Genomic DNA, 14,206 nt, shown 5'->3' with positions numbered 1-14,206 from the left:
GACCTAATGACTGTTGACTTAAGTGTGGTCGCCCTTAAGACCGGATACTATGTCATTGTATGGTGAATGTAAGGTACCTCTATGACGTTAGTATATGTGTGTGCAACTCTGGCTCTGATACTAGCCAGTGCCTCCCTAGCCATGGACCTCACCGCACGTCACTGTCTGTATCCCAGTGTTCCCACTGGATTCAGAGAAAAGGGTTTAATCCAGATAAAAAAAATATATTTAATTTATTAAGTGACCAGAGGAAATGCAGCTATTTGTTTTTAAATAGTATTATATTGTATATCAGTATATTTAAAAATAAAATAATATGCATTCTAATTAAATGACAAAATTCCTTTAATTGGGTACATTTTTGCTTTCCCTAATTTCCACCTGACCGTGTGGCCTAATGGATAAGGCGTCTGACTTCGGATCAGAAGATTGAGGGTTCGAGTCCCTTCATGGTCGTCTTTTTTTGTTTGTTTTTTGTTTTTTACATCAATGTTGTTTTTTTCTATTAGAGAAAAAAAAGTCAAGTTTTTAATGTATTATTCCATGTGTAAGAATATAGACAGATTTCAGAAACATGAGCACAGAGATTGGAACAATTCTGGGAAAATACATGGCGCCGCCCTTGGAGGTTCATCATAAAATGTCCGCAAAGACAAAAGGTAGCAAAGCGGCACGGGATGTGTAGCCTGTAAGGGTAGCTAAGCACATAGGACCGATAAGGAGAAAATGTTTCCTACGTTGTGGTTATGGTGCCATGTTAGATCCCACAAGTTCATTAGTGTTGGGTGTGGATGTAACATGATAAGGGCATGAATAAAATCTGAGGGTGCCACAATAGAATTTGAAGGACTCCCAAAAGTGTCTAGGGATTGACACCATCCCCCTTACTAACATACTGGGGGAGAAGCCCATCTCTTGTAGTATGCAGCTCTGCCGCTCAGTGCCTGCACTTCCTGCTCAGAGAGGAAGTGATCATCAGTCTTCACCTAGTAGCAGAATTTTACATTGGAGCCCAAAAATGTCTGCTCAGTTTGGGGATTTAAATGCCTTACAGTGTTTGTGGACCCCCAGGGACACTTTGCTATATGGCAGATGTTAGCATGGTCTGGGGCAGCTACACCATCTCTCCAGCTGAGAGTCCCCTCATTTTCTGGGCCCTTAGCAGCTGCCACTATGGTGGTTATGCCGATGATTACACATCTTATAGCTTATGGCAACCGGCATTGATTACCTGTTACACAATGGAGGCAAATATTTGGTGAAATTAATAAATACTCATAACGCCTCGGTTATACAGAAACTACATCCCACTACTTGTTTTATGCAGTTTCCTACCACTTACATTTTCTAGTCCCTTGTTGATAGGTGGTGACTGGTCCACACTAATACTACTTTCAGACATAGCCTTTTGATCCATGTTATTGCTGGGAATTGCGGCTTGACCCGGGTCTCGGATATGTCTGAGCAATGTTCCGGGTCAGGCCTAATAGCAATTGGTTGGGACAGTAGCGCTTAGTGGTGATCTCATCTGCAAGCGTCCACTGTTAGATGGAAGACCTGGTTACTGGAAGACCTGGATCTGGTGTGATCGGTAATGACTCAGATCCATCACCCAGGTGTGAAAGGGGGTAATCATTGAAATCTCACCTTCAACCGGTGTTCAATGTCCTGGATCTAAGCCATGTTAAAGCCGGGGCTTATATGTGAAAGGGTTAAATGACAGGGCCAGGTTTCCCCCTTACAGTGAGTCTGGCACTGTTTCCCACTTTGGCTGGGGGAACACCACACTTCTTGTCCACCGCTTTAGTCGGGACCAACCCAGATTGACTATCCTTTGGGCTAGAAAAGATCTGCTCTACTGTTACTTTCTCTGACGTCCTAGTGGATGCTACTGGACACCATTAGGTCCAGAGGGATGGCACACAGGACCCGACCTCGTCGTCCGTTCCCGGAGCCGCGCCGCCGTCCCCCTTACAGAGCCAGAAGCAAGAGGGTCCGGAAAATCGTCGGCTGAAGACTTCTGTCTTCTGTCTTCTGTCTTCTCCAAGGTAGCGCACAGCACTGCAGCTGTGCGCCATTGCTCCTCATGCACACCACACACTGCGGTCACTGATGGGTGCAGGGCGCTGGGGGGGGGGGGCGCCCTGAGCAGCAATATTAACACCTTGGCTGGCAAACTGACACAATATATAGCCCCAGGGGCTATATAGGTGTATATTAACCCCTGCCAGAAATAATAAAATAGCAGGAGAAAGCCAGCCGAAAAAGGGGCGGAGCCATCTCCCTCAGCACACTGGCGCCATTTTCCCTCACAGCTCCGCTGGAAGGATCGCTCCCTGGCTCTCCACTGCAGTCCTGCACTACAGAAAAGGGTAAAAAAGAGAGGGGGGCACAAATTAGGCGCAGTATAAGATTATATGCAGCTATAAGGGGAAAACACTTTTATAGGTGATATCCCTGTGGTATATAGCGCTCTGGTGTGTGCTGGCATACTCTCCCTCTGTCTCCCCAAAGGGCTTTGTGGGGTCCTGTCCTCTGTCAGAGCATTTCCTGTGTGTCTGCTGTGTGTCGGTACTGCGGTGTCGACATGTATGATGAGGAAAATGATGTGGAGGCGGAGCAAATGCCTGTGAATGTGATGTCACCCCCTGCGGGGTCGACACCTGTGTGGATGGACGTATGGAAGGAATTACGTGACAGTGTCAACTCTTTACACAAAAGGTTTGACGACATAGGACAGCCGGCTACTCAGCTTGTGCCTGTTCCAGTGTCTCAAATGTCATAAGGGGCTTTAAAACGCCCGCTACCTCAGGTGACAGACACAGATGTCGACGCGGATACCGACTCCAGTGTCGACGACGATGAGACTAGGTTACCCTCCAATAGGTCCACCCGTTACATGATTGAGGCAATGAAAAATGTTTTACACATTTCTGATAATACCCCCGGTACCACAAAAAAGGGTATTATGTTTGGTGAGAAAAAGCTACCTGTAGTTTTTCCTGCATCTGAGGAATTAAATGAGGTGTGTGAGGAAGCGTGGACTTCCCCCGATAAGAAATTGATCATTTCTAAACGGTTATTGGCAGCGTACCCTTTCCCGCCAGAGGATAGGTCACGTTGGGAAACACCCCCTAGGGTAGATAAGGCGCTGACACGCTTATCAAAAAAGGTGGCACTACCGTCTCCGGATACGGCCGCCCTAAAGGAACCTGCTGATAGAAAGCAGGAAACTACCCTTAAAGCTATATACACACACGCGGGCATTATATTGCGACCAGCGATTGCATCGGCATGGAGGTGCAGTGCTGCTGCTGCGTGGTCAGATTCCCTGTCGGATAATATTGATACCATGGATAGGGACAATATTTTGCTGACGATAGAGCATATAAAAGACGCCGTCTTATACATGCGTGATGCACAGAGGGATATTTGCCGGCTGGCATCAAAAATAAGCGCTACGTCCATTGCCGCCAGAAGGGGGTTATGGACTCGGCAATGGTCTGGTGATGCCGACTCAAAACGGTACATGGAAGTTTTGCCCTATAAGGGGGTGGAACTATTTGGGGAGGGTCTTTCGGACCTCGTGTCCACAGCTACTGCTGGGAAATCGACCTTTTTGCCACAGGCTACCCCACAGCAAAAGAAAGCACCGTATTATCAGGTACAGTCCTTTCGGCCCCAGAAAAGCAAGAGGGCTAGAGGCTCATCCTTTCTGCCGAGAGGCAAAGGTAGAGGGAAAAAGCTGCAGCACACAGCTAGTTCCCAAGAGCAGAAGTCCTCCCCTGCGTCCGGTAAGTCCACAGCATGACGCTGGGGCTGCTCAGGCGGACCCGGGAACGGTGGGGGCCCGTCTCAGAAATTTCAGCGCTCAGTGGGCTCTCTCACAAGTGGATCCCTGGGTCCTTCAAGTAGTATCTCAGGGGTACAGGCTGGAATTTGAGACGTCTCCCCCTCCGCCGTTTCCTAAAATCTGCCTTACCGGCAACTCCCTCTGCCAGGGAGGTGGTGTTGGTGGCTATTCAAAAACTGTATTCACAGCAAGTGATTGTAAAGGTACCCCTCCTTCAGCAAGGAAAGGGTTACTATTCCACAATGTTTGTGGTACCGAAACCGGACGGTTCGGTGAGACCCATCTTAAATTTAAAATCCTTGAACACTTATATCAAAAGGTTCAAGTTCAAGATGGAATCGTTCAGGGCGGTTATTGCGAGCCTGGACAAGGGGGATTACATGGTCTCCCTGGACATCAAGGATGCGTACCTGCATGTCCCCATTTACCCTCCTCACCAGGAGTACATCAGATTTGTGGTACAGGGCTGTCACTATCAGTTCCAGACGCTGCCGTTTGGGTTATCCACGGCACCGAGGGTCTTTACCAAGGTAATGGCCGAAATGATGATACTCCTTCGCAAGAGAGGAGTTTTAATTATCCCGTACTTGGACGATCTCCTGATAAAGGCGAGGTCCAAGGAGCAGTTGGTAGTGGGGGTAGCACTTTCTCGGGAAGTGCTACAACAGCACGGCTGGATTCTCAATATTCCAAAGTCACAGCTGGTCCCGACGACACGTCTTCTGTTCCTGGGAATGATTTTGGACACAGACCAAAAAAGAGTGTTTCTTCCAGTGGAAAAAGCCGAGGAATTGTCATCTCTAGTCAGAGACATCCTAAAACCGGGACAGGTGTCGATACATCAATGCACACGAGTCCTGGGAAAAATGGTAGCTTCGTACGAAGCAATTCCATTCGGAAGGTTCCACGCATGGACTTTCCAGTGGGACCTGTTGGACAAATGGTCCGGGTCCCATCTCCAGATGCAACAGCGGATAACCCTGTCGGCAAGAACAAGGGTGTCGCTGCTGTGGTGGCTGCAGAGGGCTCATCTACTAGAGGGCCGCAGATTCGGAATACAGGACTGGGTCCTGGTGACCACGGATGCCAGCCTTCGGGGCTGGGGTGCAGTCACACTGGGAAGAAATTTCCAAGGACTGTGGTCAAATCAGGAAATTTCGCTTCACATAAATATTCTGGAGCTAAGGGCCATTTACAATGCCCTAATCCAAGCCAGACCACTGCTTCAGAACCAGCCGGTACTGATCCAATCAGACAACATCACAGCGGTCGCCCATGTAAACAGACAGGGCGGCACAAGAAGCAGGAGGGCAATGGCAGAAGCCACAAGGATTCTCCGATGGGCAGAGAATCATGTGTTAGCACTGACAGCAGTGTTCATTCCGGGAGTGGACAACTGGGAAGCAGACTTCCTCAGCAGGCACGACCTCCTCCCGGGAGAATGGGGACTTCATCCAGAAGTCTTCCAAATGCTGGTAAACCGTTGGGAAAGACCACAGGTGGACATGATGGCGTCCCGCCTCAACATAAAGCTAAAAAGATATTGCGCCAGGTCAAGGGACCCTCAGGCGATCGCTGTGGACGCTCTAGTGACACCGTGGGTGTACCAGTCGGTTTATGTGTTTCCTCCTCTGCCTCTCATACCCAAGGTACTGAGAATAATAAGAAGGCGAGGAGTGAAAACTATACTCGTGGTTCCGGATTGGCCAAGAAGAGCTTGGTACCCGGAACTTCAAGAGATGCTTGCAGAGGACCCTTGGCCTCTGCCGCTCAGACAAGACCTGCTGCAGCAGGGGCCCTGTCTGTTCCAAGACTTACCGCGGCTACGTTTGACGGCATGGCGGTTGAACACCGGATCCTAAAGGAAAAGGGCATTCCGGAGGAAGTCATCCCTACCCTGATCAAAGCCAGGAAGGATGTCACCGCAAAACATTATCACCGCATTTGGCGGAAGTATGTTGCTTGGTGTGAGGCCAGGAAGGCCCCAATGGAGGAATTTCAACTGGGTCGATTCCTGCATTTCCTGCAAGCAGGGGTGACGTTGGGCTTCAAATTGGGGTCCATTAAGGTCCAGATCTCGGCCCTGTCGATTTTCTTCCAGAAAGAACTGGCTTCACTGCCTGAAGTTCAGACTTTTGTCAAGGGAGTTCTGCATATTCAGCCTCCTTTTGTGCCCCCAGTGGCACCTTGGGATCTCAATGTGGTTTTGGAGTTCCTGAAATCACATTGGTTTGAACCACTTAAGACTGTGGATTTAAAATATCTCACGTGGAAAGTGGTTATGCTGTTGGCTCTGGCTTCGGCCAGACGTGTGTCAGAATTGGCGGCTTTGTCGTGTAAAAGCCCTTATCTGATTTTCCATATGGATAGGGCAGAGTTGAGGACTCGTCCTCAGTTTCTCCCGAAGGTGGTCTCAGCTTTTCACTTGAACCATCCTATTGTGGTGCCTACGGCTACTAGGGTCTTGGAAGATTCCAAGTTACTGGACGTAGTCAGGGCCCTGAAAATTTATGTTTCCAGGACGGCTGGAGTCAGAAAGACTGACTCGCTGTTTATCCTGTATGCACCCAACAAGCTGGGTGCTCCTGCTTCTAAGCAGTTTCTTGCGCGCTGGATTTGTAGCACTATTCAGCTGGCGCATTCTGCGGTGGGATTACCGCAGCCTAAATCAATAAAAGCCCATTCCACAAGGAAGGTGGGCTCATCTTGGGCGGCTGCCCGAGGGGTCTCGGCTTTACAACTTTGCCGAGCAGCTACTTGGTCAGGGGCAACACGTTTGCAAAATTCTACAAATTTGATACCCTGGCTGAGGAGGACCTGGAGTTCTCTCATTCGGTGCTGCAGAGTCATCCGCACTCTCCCGCCCGTTTGGGAGCTTTGGTATAATCCCCATGGTCCTTACGGAGTCCCCAGCATCCACTAGGACGTCAGAGAAAATATGAATTTACTCACCGGTAATTCTATTTCTCGTAGTCCGTAGTGGATGCTGGGCGCCCATCCCAAGTGCGGATTGTCTGCAATACTTGTACATAGTTATTGTTACAAAAATCGGGTTGTTATTGCGAGCCATCTATTCAGAGGCTCCAGTGTTATCATACTGTTGTTAACTGGGGTTCCTATCACGAGTTATATGGTGTGATTGGTGTGGCTGGTATGAGTCTTACCCGGGATTCAAAATCCTTCCTTATTGTGTCAGCTCTTCCGGGCACAGTGATCCTAACTGAGGCTTGGAGGAGGGTCATAGGGGGAGGAGCCAGTGCACACCAGATAGTCCTAAATCTTTCTTTAGAGTGCCCAGTCTCCTGCGGAGCCCGTCTATTCCCCATGGTCCTTACGGAGTCCCCAGCATCCACTACGGACTACGAGAAATAGAATTACCGGTGAGTAAATTCTTATTTTTATAATTCAACCATTCAATGAGTGGGAAAAGCAGCGATTTCCAGAAAAAAACAAAACTATTTCAATCACTAGGTCCAAATAATTTCAAATAGCTGTAATCTGTTTGGTTCAATAACATTTGCAAGATTAGAAAGCTCCGTTAATAAATTGACAATTTTATTTTGTCCACTCTCAGCGATTTGTCATAATACAAAAAATTAAAACACCCCTTACTGTATTCCATTGACAGATTTGTTCTAGAGTTGGCAGTTGGTGTGGCCTAATGGCTGTCTTCTGATTTTGTATCATGAGTTACAGGGTTCAAATCCATAAATGGTCAATTTTTTTTTTAAAATATATAGTAAAGGTTTATTGTAATGCCCTTTTTTTTTTTTAAATTAACCATTTTTTTTCCAGTTTGGCAAATAAAAAAAAGATGCAGGTTGTGTTGCTATAGTGAATTCGCTCATTGACCACGTACAATATTATTGGGAAAATCAAATGTGCACGAAAATGACCCATTGCATCCACGTCTTGGACATCTACTGTTGAATGTTTTTAGTATGTGATCCACAAACCTAAGTTTCTGAGTAATGGATATGGATAGGCCTCTCCAGCTGCTGTAGAACTACAAATCCCAGCATGCCCTGACAGTTTTAGCATGCTCTAACCGCAAAACTGACAAGGTATGCTGGGAAGTATTTCCACAGGTTGGCCTACCCCTGGTATATATAATATCATATGATTGTTGAAGCCAAGTTTGTTCACAAAAAAAAAATCATGTCAGAAGTGGGATTTGAACCCACGCCTCCATACAGAGACCAGAACACCCATGTGTAGGGAAGAGCTTCCTCTTGAGTCTGGCGCCTTAGACCGCTCGGCCATCCTGACAACTGATGATGTATGTGACCTCTGACACTATATCTGTAGAATGTAATCCACAGACCTGAGTTTCTTCTACTTATAAAAGACCTTTCTAGTGTTATCTGGTGCTCATTGCAAACCTTTGTGTCAGTAAGCAGATGTAGGAATTGGAATTGTAGGGAAGAAATCGGTCTCCTAAATATAGTCAGATATACAGTACCCGATGTTGTATATTAAATTACTCACCAACCAGTGAAGAAAAAATAATTCACATCATGTGTCGGCGTTCAAGCCTACCCAGGACTCTACACCAACCTTTTGGTTTACAGTCAAATGCACAAACTGATGGCACAGTTGAAAATGGCCGACATTCATATCTCTAGGGAAAAAACTCAAATGATAAGACCTGTGTTGGTGGTAACTGTTCTTCTTGGCTTCTGAAGGGCGCCCCTAAATTTCTGCTGAAACACCTAGTGAAAATGGTGGATATTGAGCGATGTTCTCCCTAGTAGTTCCACTGGACTCTACCATAAGGCATTCATATTGTTAAAAGCTTCAATTCAGTGTTATCTTTTTTACGCATGCATCCCTTTCCCCATGTGGTTCTCCGGTCACAAGATGAGGATTATCTTATGCTGATGTCTTCTCAATGCATTATCTCACCCAGATGTCTTTCCTGACTTCATTCCTGCCTCACAGTGTGAGAGGGTGCATTCTGCAGAGGGGAATTAGCTCAGATGGTAGAGTGCTCACTTAGCATGCGAGAGGTAGCGGGATCGATGCCCAGTTTTTTTTTTAAAGTTTTTTTTTAAACCCATCACATTATTTATTGGAAATCTCCTGCGCTATATCACTGAGGCTAATAAGCCTGAATGCATTATTTTATTGCTTTTATATTTCCTACAGAAGACCAGACAAATGCGGAGTTGCGTGTGGGTGTGTTGGGAACCATGAGCAGGCTGCTACATTGCCCCAGTCAGCCCCTACCCACCTGCTATTTATTCTGTGTTCTGGTAAAACATTGCAGTGAATTAGCAGCAGCCTCTCATGTGCCCTCAGGAGATCACTGGTCCTCAGTCCTGGCTGACACTAGCTGCAGCCCCGTCTGCAGAGTCAGTAACCTCTCATGTGCCCTCAGGAGATCACTGGTCCTCAGTCCTGGCTGCCACTAGCTGCTGCCCCGTGTGCAGAGTCAGTAACCTCTCATGTACCCTCAGGAGATCACTGGTCCTCAGTCCTGGCTGCCACTAGCTACAGCCCCGTGTGCAGAGTCAGTAACTTCTCATGTGCCCTCAGGAGATCACTGGTCCTCAGTCCTGGCTGCCACAAGCTGCAGCCCCATGTGCAGTCAGTAACCTCTCATGTGCCCTCAGGAGATCACTGGTCCTCAGTCCTGGCTGACACTAGCTGCAGCCACGTATGCAGTCAGTAACCTCTCATGTGCCCTCAGGAGATCAGTGGTCCTCAGTCCTGGCTGCCACTAGCTGCAGCCCCGTGTGCAGTCAGTAACCTCTCATGTGCCCTCAGGAGATCATTGGTCCTCAGTCCTGGCTGCCACTAGCTGCAGCCCCGTGTGCAGTCAGTAACCTCTCATGTACCCTCAGGAGATCACTGGTCCTCAGTCCTGGCTGACACTAGCTGCAGCCCCGTGTGCAGAGTCAGTAACCTCTCATGTACCCTCAGGAGATCACTGGTCCTCAGTCCTGGCTGCCACTAGCTACAGCCCCGTGTGCAGAGTCAGTAACTTCTCATGTGCCCTCAGGAGATCACTGGTCCTCAGTCCTGGCTGCCACTAGCTGCAGCCCCGTGTGCAGTCAGTAACCTCTCATGTGCCCTCAGGAGATCACTGGTCCTCAGTCCTGGCTGCCACTAGCTGCAGCCCCATGTACAGTCAGTAACCTCTCATGTGCCCTCAGGAGATCACTGGTCCTCAGTCCTGGCTGCCACTAGCTGCAGCCCCGTGTGCAGTCAGTAACCTCTCATGTGCCCTCAGGAGATCACTGGTCCTCAGTCCTGGCTGCCACTAGCTGCAGCCCCGTGTGCAGTCAGTAACCTCTCATGTGCCCTCAGGAGATCACTGGTCCTCAGTCCTGGCTGACACTAGCTGCAGCCCCGTGTGCAGTCAGTAACCTCTCATGTGCCCTCAGGAGATCACTGGTCCTCAGTCCTGGCTGACACTAGCTGCAGCCCCGTGTGCAGTCAGTAACCTCTCATGTGCCCTCAGGAGATCACTGGTCCTCAGTCCTGGCTGACACTAGCTGCAGCCCCGTGTGCAGAGTCAGTAACCTCTCATGTGCCCTCAGGAGATCACTGGTCCTCAGTCCTGGCTGCCACTAGCTGCTGCCCCGTGTGCAGAGTCAGTAACCTCTCATGTACCCTCAGGAGATCACTGGTCCTCAGTCCTGGCTGCCACTAGCTACAGCCCCGTGTGCAGAGTCAGTAACTTCTCATGTGCCCTCAGGAGATCACTGGTCCTCAGTCCTGGCTGCCACTAGCTGCAGCCCCGTGTGCAGTCAGTAACCTCTCATGTGCCCTCAGGAGATCACTGGTCCTCAGTCCTGGCTGACACTAGCTGCAGCCCCGTGTGTAGTCAGTAACCTCTCATGTGTCCTCAGGAGATCACTGGTCCTCAGTCCTGGCTGACACTAGCTGCAGCCCCGTATGCAGTCAGTAACCTCTCATGTGCCCTCAGGAGATCACTGGTCCTCAGTCCTGGCTGCCACTAGCTGCAGCCCCATGTGCAGTCAGTAACCTCTCATGTGCCCTCAGGAGATCACTGGTCCTCAGTCCTGGCTGCCACTAGCTACAGCCCCGTGTGCAGAGTCAGTAACTTCTCATGTGCCCTCAGGAGATCACTGGTCCTCAGTCCTGGCTGCCACTAGCTGCAGCCCCATGTGCAGTCAGTAACCTCTCATGTACCCTCAGGAGATCACTGGTCCTCAGTCCTGGCTGACACTAGCTGCAGCCCCATGTACAGTCAGTAACCTCTCATGTGCCATCCGGAGATCACTGGTCCTCAGTCCTGGCTGCCACTAGCTGCAGCCCCGTGTGTAGTCAGTAACCTCTCATGTGCCCTCAGGAGATCACTGGTCCTCAGTCCTGGCTGACACTAGCTGCAGCCCCGTATGCAGTCAGTAACCTCTCATGTGCCCTCAGGAGATCACTGGTCCTCAGTTCTGGCTGACACTAGCTGCAGCCCCGTGTGTAGTCAGTAACCTCTCATGTGTCCTCAGGAGATCACTGGTCCTCAGTCCTGGCTGACACTAGCTGCAGCCCCGTATGCAGTCAGTAACCTCTCATGTGCCCTCAGGAGATCACTGGTCCTCAGTCCTGGCTGCCACTAGCTGCAGCCCCATGTGCAGTCAGTAACCTCTCATGTGCCCTCAGGAGATCACTGGTCCTCAGTCCTGGCTGACAATAGCTGCAGCCCCGTGTGCAGTCAGTAACATCTCATGTGCCCTCAGGAGATCACTGGTCCTCAGTCCTGGCTGCCACTAGCTGCAGCCCCGTGTGTAGTCAGTGACCTCTCATGTGTCCTCAGGAGATCACTGGTCCTCAGTCCTGGCTGCCACTAGCTGCAGCCCCGTGTGTAGTCAGTAACCTCTCATGTGCCCTCAGGAGATCACTGGTCCTCCCACCCCCTGCCAACTCATATCAATGAATTGTGTGCTGCAGCCACCAGCCGCTATAAGAAGAGGCCCCACTCTCAGCCGGCTGTCAGGAAGAGGAGGTGCACCCGCCTACTCTCCGCATCACGCCCACCCGCTCCCGCACCCACCACAATCACCTGTTGCCGCTGGGGAGCTGTGTAAGCGTCCAGGGGAGTGTCCGCCATGGCTGTCAGCGGGGAGGGAGAAATCATTGCCAGCTTCCCGCTCAAAGCTGCTGCTGCTGCTCCCGCACTGCCAGGAGGCTGTCAGGCCTGAACAATGGCGCTGTCTGTGCACTGCTGTCAGATGGTGGAACACTATAGGACTGACAGCCTCCTTCCTGCCCCGCTGCTGCTATTCCCGGGCAGAGGGAGGGGGGGGGGGGGGGGGGGCGAGAGCACTGAGATAGCTGCAGCACCAGCAGCTATCTATAGAACTCTGGCTGCATAAGAGTGGCAAATGTTTTTAATGCAGCATAAATGACCCCTTGCCCACTGTTTTTGCTCCCCGGCGGCAGAGATCTCTGCAGGGAGCTGATCCAGTCAGGCGCTCCGGAAATTGGTCCAGTCCGGGTTTCACCGAATCCCCACTGCTGCTGACAGGGGCTGAGTCATGAGTAACATGAGTAACGTACGCTACTTTGCTGTGTAATGTGAGTAACGGCCGCTAAGGTGCTGTGTAATGTGAGTAAAGTATGCTACTGTGCGGTGTAATGTGAATTGGTACTATTATGTGCCCACACCCCTTTCCCATGAAGCCATGCCCCTATATATTTGATGCACGCCTCAGGCACGTTCTGTCCCTATTTTTAGTTGGGGGGCGCCAGAAGAAAATTTCGCCCTGAGTGCCACAAGGTCCAGAACCACCCCTTGATCTTGTATTGCTAAATATATTACCCAGCCATATTACTGCATCTACCTGGTGCAATGTGTATAAGAGGCTCTACCTGGTGTAATGTGTATAAGGGGCTACCTGGCGCAGTGTGTATAAGGGGCTTTACCTGGTGCAAAGTATATAAGAAGCTCTACCTGGTGCAATGTGTATAAGGGTCTACCTGGTACAATGTGTAAGAAGCTCTACCTGGTGCAATGTGTATAAGGTGCTACCTAGCTAAATGTGTATAAGAGGCTCTACCTGGTGCAAAGTGTATAAAGGTCTACCTGGTGCAATGTGTATAACGGGCTCTACCTGGTGCAATGCGTATAAGGTGATACCTAGCACAATGTGTATAATGGGCTCTACCTGGTGCAAAGTGTATAGGAGGCTCTACCTGGTGCAATGTGTAGAAGGATCTACCTGGTGCAATGTGTATAAGAAGCTCTACCTGGTGCAATGTGTATGAGGTGCTACCTAGCTAAATGTGTATAAGAGGCTCTAGCTAGTGCACTGTGTATAAGGGGCTACCTGGCGCAGTGTGTATAAGGGTCTCTACCTGGTGCAAAGTGTATAAGAAGCTCTACCTGGTGCAATGTGTATAACGGGCTCTACCTGGTGCAATTTGTATAAGGTGCTACATAGCACAATGTGTTTAAGAGGCTCTAGCTTGTGCAATATGTATAACGGGCTCTACCTGGTGCAAAGTGTATAAGAGGCTCTAACTGGTGCAATGTGTATAATGGTCTGCTTGGTGCAATGTATATAAGATGCAATGTATATAAGTAATCCCACCTACTTTGTTATTGGCTCCGCCTACAGTTGGTTTGGTGCCACCCACATGAGGCCACTTCTAGATTTTTTTCCAGGGACACTTTTGTTTCCCAATGTGCCCCTGAACAACGGTATAGCTAATCTTCAACATTTTTCCAAACTGGACTTTTAAGAAAAACAGGGAGTGATAAAGAATGGAAGACCAAAGCCTGAGCCAAAGGGTCTACTTCAAATGAGAGGACAGAAGAAAATGACACGGTCATGTCAACTGGCGTGGTACCAACAAAATGGCTGACTGTGTCACCTTTACCTAAGTTCCCCTGCCTTCTGTTCACCACTGACAATGGTGGTCATTCCGAGTTGTTCGCTCGCAAGTTGCTTTTAGCAGCTTTGCACACGCTAAGCCGCCGCCTACTGGGAGTGAATCTTAGCTTATCAAAATTGAGAACGAAAGATTAGCAGAATTGCGAATAGACACTTCTTAGCAGTTTCTGAGTAGCTCCAAACTTACTCGGCATCTGCGATCAGTTCAGTCAGTTTCGTTCCTGGTTTGACGTCACAAACACACCCAGCGGTCGCCAAGACACTCCTCCGTTTCTCCGGCCACTCCCGCGTTTTTCCCAGAAACGGTAGCGTTTTTTCGCACACACCCATAAAACGGCCAGTTTCCGCCCAGAAACACCCACTTCCTGTCAATCACATTACGATCATCAGAACGAAGAAAAAACCTTGTAATGCCATGAGTAAATTACCTAACTGCATAGCAAATTTACTTGGCGCAGTCGCACTACGGACATTGCGCATGCCATTAGCG

The 14,206-nt window shown here is 49.4% G+C and overlaps 2 non-coding genes across 2 annotated transcripts; one reads left to right on the top strand and one right to left on the bottom strand.

Annotated features, from left to right (window-relative positions):
* Positions 1 to 383: 383 nt before the first annotated feature.
* On the top strand, positions 384 to 456 carry TRNAR-UCG (transfer RNA arginine (anticodon UCG)). Its single transcript has one exon. It is a non-coding gene; the product is annotated as a tRNA-Arg (tRNA).
* A 7,556-nt stretch (positions 457 to 8,012) lies between these two features.
* On the bottom strand, positions 8,013 to 8,122 carry TRNAL-CAA (transfer RNA leucine (anticodon CAA)). The gene is made up of 2 exons: positions 8,085 to 8,122; positions 8,013 to 8,058 (listed from the first exon to the last, which is right to left on the bottom strand). It is a non-coding gene; the product is annotated as a tRNA-Leu (tRNA).
* Positions 8,123 to 14,206: the final 6,084 nt, after the last annotated feature.

Source organism: Pseudophryne corroboree, chromosome 8, assembly GCF_028390025.1.
Source record: "Pseudophryne corroboree isolate aPseCor3 chromosome 8, aPseCor3.hap2, whole genome shotgun sequence".
Classification (NCBI taxonomy): Eukaryota; Metazoa; Chordata; class Amphibia; order Anura; family Myobatrachidae; genus Pseudophryne; species Pseudophryne corroboree.
The sequence above is the reverse complement of the archived record's forward strand: the minus strand, read 5'-3'. Positions and strand labels throughout refer to the sequence as shown.